This window comes from Trichosurus vulpecula, chromosome 2, assembly GCF_011100635.1.
Source record: "Trichosurus vulpecula isolate mTriVul1 chromosome 2, mTriVul1.pri, whole genome shotgun sequence".
NCBI lineage: Eukaryota > Metazoa > Chordata > Mammalia > Diprotodontia > Phalangeridae > Trichosurus > Trichosurus vulpecula.
In genome coordinates, this window is record NC_050574.1 from 176893134 (window position 1) to 176907070 (window position 13937).

Below are 13937 nucleotides of genomic sequence, written 5' to 3' on the forward strand. Positions count from 1 at the left end.
TTCTTTTTGACTCCACACATCCAATCAGATGCCAAGTTTTGTTTGATCTCTACAATGCCTCTTACATCAGTTCCTGTTTCTCTACTCACATAGCCCCACCCTAATCCAGGTCCTCATCACCTCTCACCAGAACTACTGCAATAGCCTTCTAGTTGGTCTCCCTGCCTCTAGTGGCTCCTCTTTCTAATCCATTCTCCACCTAGTGGTCAAAGTGATATTCCTAAAGCAAAGGTCTCACCCTTGTCATTGCCCTCCTCAATAAGCCCAGGAATAGGGGTTCTTACCTTTTTTTTTTTTTGTATATGTCACAGATCCCTTTGGCAGTCTGGTGAAGCCAATAGATTCCTTCTCAGAATAGTGTTGTCTACGTTCATAATAGAAGAAAATGCTAAATTTCAGTTAGAAATTAGTGAAAATGAAGAGGTAAGTTATTCCCGTTAAAGTTTATGGATTCCCTAAAGTCTATCAACAGATCCTAGGTTAAGAGCACCTTTCCATTTTCTTTAGAATTAAATACAAACTCCTCTGTTTGGCATTTAAAACCCTTCCCAAATTGGCTCCAGCCAACCTTTCCAAGCTTTTTACATATTTCTCCCCTTCACTTCATCTTCACATGGCATGATTCAGCTAAACTGGCCTATTTGCTGCTTCTCACACACAACAGTTCACCACTAGCCCCCAAGCTTTGGAACAACCTGTTCCCCCATGCCTAAAATGCATTACCCGCCTCACCTCTGCCTCTTAGAAAGCTCGGTTCAAGGACCATACCCTATGTAGGCCTTTCCTGATCTCTCCAGAAGATCAGGATAGTGCCTGCCTATTACATCGTATTTAATTTGTATATATCTTATAATCACTGGCACAGAGTAGGCTCTTAATAAATATTGATTGATTGATATATAAACACATCTTCCTTAATAAAATGTCAACTTCTTGAGGGAAGCAACTCTTTCATTTCATTGTTTATATTCCCAGAACCTCGCAGAGCATGTAACATTGGCACATAGTAGGTGTTTAATAAATTCTTGTTGATTGAATAATTGAGCTGTGACAAAAAGGTTCCAGGGTGGGGGCTCCATTCCCCTCTGAGCAAAGGTTAAACTGAGATAGCATGGATATTCCTGTAAAACCTAGCACCGAAAGCATACGCTCACACCTACCAGGCAGGACTGTGTGATAATGATGGATAGAGAGGTCTCTAAATCTCTGGTCTCGTTGGCTGTAGATTATGCTGACACTATCTATATGTTGCATAAGCAGTATATTATATAGACAGTCACAGGGTAGCCATATATCAAAGCGACAGCTGCTGTGGGTTGTATAGATGCTGCGTTATAGGCAGCCATTATATATTGTGTAGACAGAATGTTTTATAAACAGTAGCTCTGTGGATTCCCTCCTGTGGGTTGTCTCTCCTGATGCCTCTTTAAGGCCTGAATTGACCCATTTTTCTATGACGGACTGCCCTCTGAGGCTTTGGGATGGCAATTGGAAGGACCAGGATTGCAATGACTAGGGACGGATGCTAAATTAAAGACAGAGTGGAAGTCCCCCAAAGACGTTTGTCAGGCAGTTAGTGGGGTGAGGAGAGCAAGGTGAGTGAGACTTTGTTCCAGGGCTCCAACATCAGAGGGGGAGGCATGCTTTCTCCCCATAGCAGTCCTCTGGCCTGCTGGTCCCAGACTTTCCCTCTTCCAGGATCTGCTTTTCTGCTTTTTCCATAGGCTGACACTCCACCTTCCACCTTCCTGTACCTTCCTTTCAAGGTGCCCTGATTCAATTGTATCTGAGGTTCATGGACTGTTTTCTTTGTCTTCATTGTCCCCCTTCTCCTCCCCCATTGTATATTCCCAGGGTGAGTGTCCAGAATTGTTATGGCTCTGGGGCTAATGTTTTCTTACTAGGAGGAAGGCAGCAGCAGGGGCCAGAGCTGACCTGTCATCAAGGGGCTTTGCTTGCTTTGAGAATGTCATATTACCTTAACTAGAGATGTGAAAATGGTTTCTCTCTCTTGGCATTTTTTTCCCAAGAAGGCTTCTTAGAACTACCAGTTTGCCTCCTCCTCTCCTCTAGCATCCCGATCTCCAGACCTTCCAGGTTATTGCAGGATTCTTCACAGATGAACTTGGGAAAGGGAGAATGCTCCAAGGATTCCCCAGGTTGTGTTTCAGTTCTGATTCTCTAAGGGAACCAGCACTGCACATGGGAGCAGGCACATTGGGAGATGCCGTGAATCCACTACTATAGGGGAGCCATCCCTTTGAGAGGAGACATAGGTGGGATATACCCACTTTGTTCCTAGGAGGCAAGTACTGAAGGTACATAGACAAGTGTAACCATTGGTCATTGTGTTGGAGATGAAGCCTGGGATATTGATTGCCTTGGGGAAGAACATTTCTTTAGAAGTAAAGAAGTTTTCTCTGCACAGATCTTTCTAATGTCAGAGTTCAGGGGAAATGATGGAGATGGACCTTAAAGCAGGGGTTCTTAACTTCTCTGGCAGTCTGGTGAAGCCTATGCACTCCTTCACAGCATGCTGTTTTTAAATGCATAAAATATAATATACATGTTTACAAAAGAAACCAAGGTTCATGAAAATAAAGATATATTCCCCTCCCCACCCAAGTTCATGGACTCCCTGAAATCCCAGGTTAAGAACCCCCATGCTAGAGGACATAAGGAATGGACTGGAAGATAAAGAGAAGGGAATGGATTGAAGCAGTGAGAGAGGAGGAAGAGGTCAGAGAGACTGAGCTATGGGGACAGAAAGGACAGGGGAAAGGAAGGAGTCAGAAAGAGAGACTGGGGATGGGGGTGAGGGTGGAGGACTGCCAAAAAGCAGGGAAAAGAAAAAAGAGATTGAGAAGTCTGACTGTGAAAGTTGCTAGGAATTCTAGTGCAGAGGCCCCAGGCTGGTCATGTGAAAGGGTCTGCTCCTTAAGAACAATCTGTCAAAATCACTAATCTTGCCTGGTCACACTGGATGAATTATTAAATTAACTGTGTAGTGTAGAGGACACATCATTAATGACTCCTAGAAAGCAGCCCCTTGTCTTTGAGCACACCAGAGCAGGGGCTAGGAATGTTTTTGGGCTCAGCTTACTTTGTTACCTTACAATCACAATTATGTGATTCCCCATTAAGAGATTCCCTTCCCTTCCCTTCCCTTTCCCTTCCCTTCCTTTTCCCTTTCCCTTTCCCTTTCCCTTCCCTTCCCTTTCCCTTCCCTTCTCTTTCTTAGCTTAAAACAGCCCTTCCCTTCCCTTTCCCTTTCCCTTTCCCTTCCCTTCCCTTTCCCTTCCCTTTCCTTCCCTTCCCTTCCCTTCCCTTCCCTTCCCTTCCCTTCCCTTCCCTTCCCTTCCCTTCCCTTCCCTTCCCTTCCCTTCCCTTCCCTTCCCTTCCTTCCCTTCCCTTCCCTTCCCTTCCCTTCCCTTCCCTTCCCTTCCCTTCCTTCCCTTCCCTTCCCTTCCCTTCCCTTCCCTTCCCTTCCCTTCCCTTCCCTTCCCTTCCCTTCCCTTCCCTTCCCTTCCCTTCCCTTCCCTTCCCTTCCCTTCCCTTCCCTTCCCTTCCCTTCCCTTTCCCTTCCCTTTCCCTTCCCTTCCCTTCCCTTCCCTTCCCTTCCCTTCCCTTCCCTTCCCTTCCCTTCCCTTCCCTTCCCTTCCCTTCCCTTCCCTTCCCTTCCCTTCCCTTCTCTTTCTTAGCTTAAAACAGCCCTTCCCTTCCCTTTCCCTTCCCTTTCCCTTCCCTTTCCCTTCCCTTTCCCTTCCCTTCCCTTCCCTTCCCTTCCCTTCCCTTCCCTTCCCTTCCCTTCCCTTCCCTTCCCTTCCCTTCCCTTCCCTTCCCTTCCCTTCCCTTCCCTTCCCTTCCCTTCCCTTCCCTTCCCTTCTCTTTCTTAGCTTAAAACAGCCCCATAAGGATTCAGAATCTTATGGGACTCAGATCCTGTCAATAATTCTTTTCACAGACAAGACCATAAAACAGTTAAGAATCGGACTTGGGAAGGCAGGTTGGGATGCTGAACTTCTGGCAGGATTAAATAATGAGGAAATGAACCATGGGAACCCAGTTGTAAGACAGGAGGGCCCCTGGTACTTTATCTAGCCTCTTCATTTTAAGCCTTAGAATTTCAAATAGATTCAACATGTATAAATTCCATTTGGCTGATGGTCAAAGATGTCACCAAGAATGTTCGTAAACCAGACAACTGGCATAAAAGATACCCTCAACTGCCAAGGGTGGGTGGGTAGAGACTGCTCCATGTCAGGGATAAAGAGACCATGGTGACATCTGCCCTTGTGAGCAGAGAAAGCCTGGGACCCATGGGGTTGGCTCTGGGGAGGCCCCTGGGAGAAGGAAGTGAGCCATATAAACTTTTAATTTTAACTAATTATTCTTGATAACTAGTGCTAAGGTCAATTGTTTCTTCATGCTTGGCATCCAAGAAGCATGACTCCTTGGGGACAGAGATGGATTACTATGACAAATAGATACACATTTTGGGGAAAGGGGCTGGAAGGAAGCTTGAAACCAACCCCCTGCCTCAAAAGCCTCGAAAGTATAACAGCTAGATGACACCTTGGGGACCACTCAGTCCAGCTCCTACATTTTATGTAAGTGGAAACTAGAGCCTCAGAGATGTTAATGAGACTTACACAAGGCCACAAAAACTCATTCAATTCTTACTGAAATTGAGGCTGAGAAGGGGCGAAGTCAAATCAATCTCTAATTTCATGGACTCACATACTGTTGACAATAGGAGGAATCTTAGAGACTATATTTATCCATTACTTCATTTACAAAGGAGGAAAAAGACCCAGAGTTAGTGTCAGAGCAGGGACTAGTCAGTCCAGTACTCATTCAGCCACATTGCTTACATTTAGTCACTTGAGATATAAGCAAGGCTCATTTGAGACTGAGCCGTTCCTTTCAGAATACTGCCTCCTGGTCTTATGACTCAGGATGAAAGATGACAGGAGAATGGAACCCTTTGGTCTTGGCCAGTCCCAAATTCCAATAACGAAGGCCCCCATCCATCCACGCTTGGAACGGCAGCCTAGAAGCTTCCCACAGTGGTAGCAGAGACCTAAGCCTACTCCACCCTATGGTGAGATGTAGAGAAATGTACATTGCACACCTCTTGCCTCACCTGGCCTCCTCTGAATCTCTAGGCCATTGCTTCCAGCACTGAGAAGATTGAGTCTTAGGGACTGGGTTGGTCTGGGCCTCCCTCCTCACCCCTCAGCCTGACCAGAGCTCTTGGGTATTCTCCCTTTCCTTGGTCTTCCCTTCTCTTCCTACTCTCAAATGAAACCAAAAGAAGGTCTGTAGTTACACACCTCCCCACCTCCAGAGAAAATGGTCTACGCTGCTTTTCTCACCATCCTGTTATCACTGGTTCTACCTTCTTTTTGCCCTCTTTAAGGGAAGTATGAACACTGTTACTATCCTCTAAATTTCTGACCCTGATGCAAATTTCCCACCTGGGCCAAAACTCTAGTTGTCTACCCTAGTTTCAGTTCTATTGAGTCATTGTTTTGCTTGCTTTCTTCCTATTTCAGCATGATGGGGTGGGAAAAACATTGCATTTGGAGCTAGAAGACTTGAGTTTGATGGGTTCTAATACTAGTTGTGTGATGCTAAATAAGTGACTTTGTCTCTTTCAGTCTGAGTTTCTCCACCTGCAAAAGAGGGATAATACTATTCATCTTGCCTTCTTCTCAGAGCTGCTGTAATATAAAGATTTAAACCTTAAAGAGCTATATAAATATGAATTATTATTATTTTTAAAAGTTGCTGAGGAGACTAACAGGACATTTTTTAATTTGGTAAGTGGACAGAATTAAAAACAAATTATAAATAATTTATGATTTTGTATATAATAATGTTTTACTTTGATTCTGCACTTGAATGTTTGTTTTTGTTGATGGTTATTAAAACAATAAATAAATAATGTATTGATGATGGCATAGGATGTCCTGAGCCCTGACATTGCTTAATGCAGATGGGCTAGCAGGGCATGGTTTACTAGGAAAGAAGGTCAACTGCTTTTCCTTCCCCATCTCTAGTGGAGGGAGGCCCCAGGGAGAGCCTCTCTCTCCCTAAGCCTAGGTATACTGCTCTATGTTATTTGGCATCCTTGTTCTGCTGTGGTTTTGGAGAAAGGCAATGTAGCTTAGTAGAAAGAGAACTGAACTGCCAATCAGAAGCCCTGGGTTCTACTATAGCCTCAGTTCTGCCTGCCATCAGCCAACTGTGTGATCTTGGGCAGGTCCATAAAAGATATTAGAGCCCTTTCTTATGACCAAATTCTGTTATTCTGGTTCATTGGCTGTCAGACTTTTCGGCAGTAGTAGAACCATTCAGTAAAATCCTCTAAAAGTATTATTTTTAATGCTTACTAACAAAAGATATAAGGTTCACTAAAACAAAACAACAAATGGGGCATTTCACGATTCCTTGCAGCACAGTTCAAGAAACACTGTTCTAGTCCATTCTCTTCGTATTGCAGATGGGGAAACTGAGGCTCACAAACAGAATAAAAATAACACCTGGTACATATATAGTGCTTTAGAGTTTGCAGAGTACTTTACAAATGTTATCTCATTTTATTCTCACAAGAACTCTATAAGGTAGGGGTTAATTATTAATCCCTATTTTATAGATAAGGGAACTGAGGCAGGCAGAGATTAAGTGATTGGTGCAGGGTCACACAGCTACTAAGTGTCTGAAGCTGAATTTGAACTCAGATCTTCTAGGGGGTCTATCTACTGGACCACCAGCTGCATATGACTTACCTACCATCGCACTAACAAGTAGTGGTGGAATTGGGACCATAATTCATTTTTACTGACTCTTACTCAAGCGCTCCTATGGCCACCCCAGTTCTAGATCATCTTTCAAATTTTTAATGTGACTCTGGGAAAGTCACTTACTCTCCCCTGGGCCTTGGTTTCTCATCTGTAAAGTGAGGGGATTAGACTAAGAACTCTCCTCTCTTCTTTCCCTTCTCTCTTTTCCTTTGACATGAACTGAATTTGTCCCACCTGCTTTCTGTGGACAGATTCATGTTGTCAATGATGACATTTTGATTTTTGAAAACACATGACTTCAGCTGCATACATCTTCCCAAGAAAAGGATCTGCTACACTTGGCCGGCACATTTCAGTGGAAGTGAAAACAACATAATCCAGCCAGATATCTAGCCCTGATAGAATATTATACTACAAATATGGCTTGCTTCATAGACGCAATGAGTTCCAGAAAAATTTCCTGTGAAACGAATCATATTTTCTCATTGATTTCCGTTAAAGAATTAGAGAAATGTTCCCTTGGAAAAAGAAATCCCCGAATAGACCTGGATAAGGTGAGGAAAGAGAGGCCTCATGTCAGTAGAGAGAGAGAGAGAGCTGGCCTCTGAGCCAGGAAGACCTCAGTTTAAATACAACCAATGACACTCAATTCTGGGTGACACTGGTCAAGTCATGTAACTTATCAGTGCTCTAGCCTAGACAATTTCTAGGACTCTGAATTGCAGAGAAGGTGCCAACCTACATTATGGAGGGGGAATTTCAGCATCTGGGAGTTCCCTTATATAAATGAGATTACAGGTCCAGTCCCTGTCTCATTGGGGGTAGTTGTTTATCAGCAGCATTCATGCACTCAGTAAACATTCATTTTAAGCATTTGCTATGTGCAAAGCACTGTTCTGGCAACTTAGGAGAGGTAAAAGACACCATCCCTGGCCTCAAGGAGTTGACAATCTAGGATGCCTTCGGAATGTTTTAGGTACTTTCATAACTCCAGGATATCCTCTCCATTGTCATCATCTCCTTCCCCTGAACTCTTTTATAAGCAATTTTCCCAAACCCGGAAATCCCTGACTTCATTTTCACAGCTCCTAAGACTTAGTTCACACCCTTTTCCTTTTGCTGGGTATTTGCGAAGTCTAATAGAACCAGACTGTAACATCACACTTCACATCTAACATATTATATATTCCAGCCCGAAAATTCAAGTTTAAGGCTTCAGGTTCTATGTACCAGATTAATTCCTTAGTTTGGATTCTAGTTCTGGCAGCCACTTAATAGATGGCTAATTACTCAAACTTTTGGTGCCTTTGGATCTTCACTTGTAAAATAAATGTTCCTCCCCTCCCTGCCTCAGGATGCTACTGTGAAGTTGAGATGAGGTAATCGATGCAGAGGTACTTTGAAAATGTAAAATTATTGTACAAATATATAGTTCTGTCATCTTTTTGGTACATTTGAGACTATTAGTATATAGTATGGTATGGTATGGCATGGCATGGCATGGCATGGTATAGTATAGTATGAAAAGAATGTTTGGGATTCATTAGTCAGGAAACATTCCAGTGTTCAAGGCAATACTAAGATAGACATCATACACTTTTCATGGAAATCACATGTACTGTTGCTACTGATGGAATTGTTGAAGCTGATGCTGAACTTTTCTGCCATTTATCCTTTGAACTTGATGTTCTGGAGTCTCATGAGGGAAACAACATTAGGTCAATTGACACTGTGCTTTGGCAACCAGCGTGGGCATATTTGCATTTACAGTTACGCAGGAAATGTACGGATAATAACCTGACTTTACCTGAAAGTGGCTAACACCTGAAGAGGAAACTTTTGTCCTAGAAGAAAGGAAAAAAAAACCCGACCCTATAATATCTGTGTATATACACATATACATGCATACATATTACGTATGTCATATTATACACACGCACACATATATACATATGATGAATATACATGATCTGCTTGAGAAACAGTGTAGCATAGTGGATCATGTTTCAGACTTGAAGTCTGGAAGACTTGGGTTCAAATTCTGTTTCTTACACTTACTAACTATAGGGCTATGGACAAGTAATTTCACTTCTCTGTAACTCAGTCAGCCCTCTAACACTTATTTGTTAAGTTACTCATGAGATTTCAGATCCTTGATGTATATGTATATATATATGTATGTATACATATGTATGTATACATATATGTATATGTCTTTATATCACGGGATCATAGATTTAGACCTGAAAGGACCTTACAGAACATTGAGTCCAACCGCCTTGTTTTACAGAAAAGGGAACTGAGTCACAGATTGTGACTTGTCCCCAGTCCTAGAATCCCTGTCCTCTGACTCCAAATATAGAGCACCTTCCTCTTTGCTTTGCTGGTTCCCTATCATGTATCTGAATTATTCATAGGCACTGAGAAATCATTTCTATAGCTCTAACTTCAAAACAAAAGTGATGTGAAGTCTTGAGATTCTTTTTTTTTTGATATGCAGTCAACTCTTGATTATCCACCTGTGGATAAACCACTGCCTAGCTTCTCAGTGGCACAGTTTTAATCCTGGTTTGGCTTACCCCTGCCATCCAGTTTTCTTCTGGGCTGTCTGCCCTGCCATCAGTTGGTGTGTACTCAGGGAATGCAAACTCATTTTAATATTGGCTTTAGCCAAACCTCATTAAGAAGGTAAATTTGCTGTTGCTGCAAAAAAAACCCACACAAAAAATATCACATAATGCATTCCAAAGAAATACACATATATGTTATTTTGACTTATCTGGGGTTATGAATTCATATGGATGATGTCCTCTGCCATTAGGATGGATAATCAAGAATTCACTATATTGGGTTTTATTTCTTCATTTCTTGGTACAGTCCATCCCTATAAGTTCTTTTTAAAATGGCCACTTTATGGTAAATCTGTAAAATATTGTTTAATGGCGATTCAAATGAATAGCTTGTTCTGATTTTTAAAATCCCTTTGTAACTTCACAAAACAATACATGCACCTAGAGGTGCAAGGTTTGATTTCTTTTTGGCATGGGTTAAGTAAAGGTTAAGTTGAGTACAGTTCTTGGGTGTTGGAGAAAGCATGGCTTTGGGGAGAGAAGAAAGCACTGTGTGGGAAAGATATGGACCACAGGAGGGAAAGGGGGAGGCTGCATCAATGATACTTTGACCTGTTCTGGTGCTGGTTAGTATAGGAACTCTCATGATAAATGATTCTGTGGTCCCTGGCTTCATTTGGTGGGATATAGCAGAGGTTGGGAGGCAGGGTCCTTGATGTCTCTAACTAATCACAACTATGGGATCCCTCCAGACCTCCCTCTGTCCTTGCTAAGGAATCATCAGACATTTTACTCAGTTGTCTTTGAGGAAGCATGCATGATTTTTCTGTTGTCCAAGTAGTGGAGAATAAGGATGGAGAGTCAGAGGTCTGAGCCTGAGCCACTGTTCAGCATTTTCCTGGAACCAGCTTCAGGAAGGTCATGTCCCTTTGGTGATCTGCTCCTTTTTTCTTTCAATCTGTTGCCAAGGCCACTCCTCAGACTTGGGGTCTGGGTTGCATTTATGGAAAGGCATCGACAGTAACAGGAGGATGATGGGAGAGCCTGGAGTGCTAGGTCTCACTGGCATGCTCAACTTGAGTGGAAGCCTTGGTGAAATGCTATCCATGTGCACCAACTTCTGGAACCCTGCCCAGCTAGCTGTTCTACCTAAATTTCCCGAGTCTCCATTCAATTCAATGGAATGAAATTTCTTCCCTTTAGGTAGGAAGTTAGATGCCCTGCTACCCTGCAGCAGGGACCCCTCCAGGACTCACTTCCATGCTAGATTTTCCCAAGGAAAAGTGGAGGCTGTCCCAGAGATGGGCAAAGAAGTCCCTCTCTTTCCCTGGTCTTATTGGAGACATAATTCTGACCATGAAATGCGGGAAATTGTACACCACATTTAAGTCCTCGTTTCCAGTGGCCAATATGTACACTCAGAGAACTCTATGTCTCTTCCTTCCTTGCTTGCCACCTTCCCCTAATTTTCTAGTTTGGTGCAGCCTTCAGGTGTCAATTTGGTTATTCCTGTTGGCTAGATCAGCTTGTGGGTTGTATCAGATACTGCCCCTGATGACCTTGTTGCCAGAGCCCTGACTTTCTCTAATCCCAACTCCCATCCAGGGCCCATTTCCTTTCTGTTCCCCTCACCTCAATTCAAGACCTGCTTCTGGCTAACCCTTTTTTCCCACCCAGAATTTATCAGGGGAAAGGAGAAAGCCCACCTTGACCACCACTCTCCTCTTCTCTGGGGCTTGTGCCCCCCATTACCAACATGGCCACCATAGAAAACTGCACCTAACTCTAGTAATGAATGGGAGAAGTGAGTCACTAGCCCTGGGCTTGGGCCTCCCCTCAACTCTTTCCCACCAGTCTTGTAGTTGGGGGACTTTGTTTCTATGTGATTTGCTTCTCCCAGTACTCTAACCTAGAAAAGTCTGAACAAACCTTACATGTTCACCTACTAAAACATGGAACACACATGCACAATTCCCTTTTCCCCCACTGAAGATGCTGAGGCACACATGTATACTAGCTCAGATACCTTCAACTTGCTTATATGTAGACAGACAGACAGACAGACAGACACACACACACACACACACACACACACACACACACGACCACTCCCCTACCCAACTATTTTCTTAATATCAAGGCAGGTTAACAAACAATTGCTTAAGAGGTGCCCCCTGCCACACTAGGGCACCTCTGAGAACAGTCAAGGGCATTAACCCTTTCCTTTCTACTCCTTCCAAACTATCTTTCCTTTTTTTAACAGCACAAAGAAGGACATGAATAGTATGCTAGCGGAAGGGCTATTATCAACCAGAATGGGTTCTTGAAGTTAGAAGTGGGCACTCACCTTGAGTGACCCAAGGGGTAAATGTCTTTGTCTAGTGTGGCTGGAAGAGAGAGATGTATTGGATTCTGGGTCTGTTCAGTTAGCAGTCACTACCTTGCAGGATCTAAGGGAAATGTCACAATTCCTGTCTTCCATGGTGCCAAGAGGTAGGGTAGTGAAACTGTCAAACTATAGAACACAACAGCAAAACAGAACAATTCTTATGGTGCTATATAATTATGCCACACAATCCAGTGATGCTTACAACCATGCCATATTAACTTGTAGAGCTATACAACACCCTGCCACATAAACTGAAGGGTGTGTTCAAACAATACAATGCTTCACAAACTATCAAGATGCTGTACAATGTAATCAAACCACAAGACATGGTCGTGCTGCCCAGTCCCGGAGTTCTCCCATATTCTAGGTGCCCTATGTCACAAACAACTCCTGGCAATACCCTTCCCCCAGTTACAGGATGCAGATAGGAGGTTAGTAAAGGAGTCTATTTATTCCAAAGGCCTGTGTCAAGGAAACTTCTAATGCCTTCCCTCAAAAAAGTCACCCTAACTTCATTCAGAACTGAAGACAGTAATTAGGGACTAAGACTTTTGAACTCACTGGGTATGAAGGATATGCATATCTGTTGTGTGTGGGGTGAGGGGGTGGGGGAGTCTCTTGACCTTAGTTACTCTGTGCCAGGCTGTCACCTCTCTTCCCTGGCAATGATGGGTCCTGTGACTTCTTCTCCTATTCCTTCCTCTGTCTCCCAGCTGCTATTTTTAAAGTTGTACTCTTTGACTTTGGAGAGCAGGGGGCCCAGGGACCTTAGCTATGGAGAGACCTAAGGGGAGGTGAGCTGTAAATTGGAGTAACTAGCTTCCTCCTCACCATCCCACAGGCAATCACAGACTCTTGGAAATCTCTGCCCACTATTCTCTTCTTTCTCCTCCATCATTCCTAGGATCCTTTAGAGCTGGAGCCCCTCAGATCCTGTGTCCCCATCAGAGAAGTTAGCTCAACCTAAGGATGAATGGGGAGACGAATGGTTGATGGCGGTGGAAGCAGGAATGGAGTAAAGGGACTCGCACCACCCTTTGATTTCTCTCCTTCCTTCTATTCCTAGTGGGTAACATGATAGTAAACGACTTGTTTAGAAATTGGGAGGAAGGGGCAGATGGCCCATTAGCCTGGGACAGTTTGTAGGAATCTGGTGAGTAGGTTTTAGCTCTCTGTCTCTTCCCCCCACCTCCCAGCAACTGAAAGCCTTTCTCCTTTCTCAGCTGGAACTGCTGTGTTTTGTTTAGGGGTTTCTTGTTTTAGGAAACCTCACAGCCACGCACCATCACCATTCCCAGGCAGCGCCTTCCCCAACCGGAGACCCCTGGTCCCCCCTCTCTCTGGTGCCTCCCTAGCCTGGTTTGACAGCCTCAGCCTGCTCCCTCCGGGGTGGGGGTGTGTGTGGGGAGCCTGCCCTTCCCCCTCCTCACACAGGGACGGACATGGGATGGGTACTGATCGAGATGCATAAAGGGGCTCTGTACGGCGGCGGTGGCGGCGGCGGCAAGCCGAAGGAGTGTGCAAGGGGGAGAGCCTTGAGCAGCCGGCAGGGTTGGGGAGGACGCAGGAGCCGGGAAGACCGGGAGGCGGGGGTGCTAAGAAAGGGGGAGAGTTACCTGGCTTCGCGAGTCTGAATCCTCCCCGGCTCGCTCCAGCTCCATCGCGCAGTTCCCTCCAGCCCTTAATCCCCAGACGCAGCGCCCCGCTGGTGCTGCCCGGGGCCCGGGCGCCGGGCTCCCTCGCTTCCCCGCCTCGGTACGCTCGGGCTCCGGGCCACCGGGGGCCACTTCATAGCCGCCGCCGCCTTCCCCGTCGCCGCGTTCCCCTCTGGCAGCTCGGCAGCCCGCGGACCCCGGCCCCGCCACCCCCGGCTTTGGTTCTGCTCGCCTCGCCTCGGGCTCTTGCGCTCCGACCCCGGCACCTCCGCGTAGCTCGAAGGCGACAGAGGCGGCCAGAGTCTGGAGGAGGCTGGGCTGGGGATGCAGAGCCGGAGCCGGTGGGCGAGAAGGAGCGGGGACCGGGAAGGGAAGGGGGCCGGAGGGAGGGGAGGGGGAGGAAAGAGGGAGGGGGAGGAGGAAGGAGAAGAGGAGGAGGAGGAGGAGAAGGAGGAGGACTAGGGGTGCTAGAGCCCGGAGCCGGAGCGAAGAATCACATCAGTGGCGGCGGATG

The 13937-nt window shown here is 45.3% G+C and overlaps 1 protein-coding gene across 3 annotated transcripts in view; it reads right to left on the bottom strand.

The window, feature by feature from the left end:
- Positions 1–13542, bottom strand: part of B3GAT1 (beta-1,3-glucuronyltransferase 1) — a 59694-nt gene extending 46152 nt beyond the window's left edge. For 2 of the 3 annotated variants that reach the window (XM_036744400.1, XM_036744402.1), the window contains exon 1: positions 13385–13454. The gene's annotated coding sequence lies outside the window, so the exon portion shown is untranslated. Of the gene's footprint in view, positions 1–13384 lie in introns of all 3 variants that reach the window. The other variant, XM_036744403.1, reaches the window with a different exon arrangement.
- Between the last annotated feature and the right edge of the window lie 395 nt (positions 13543–13937).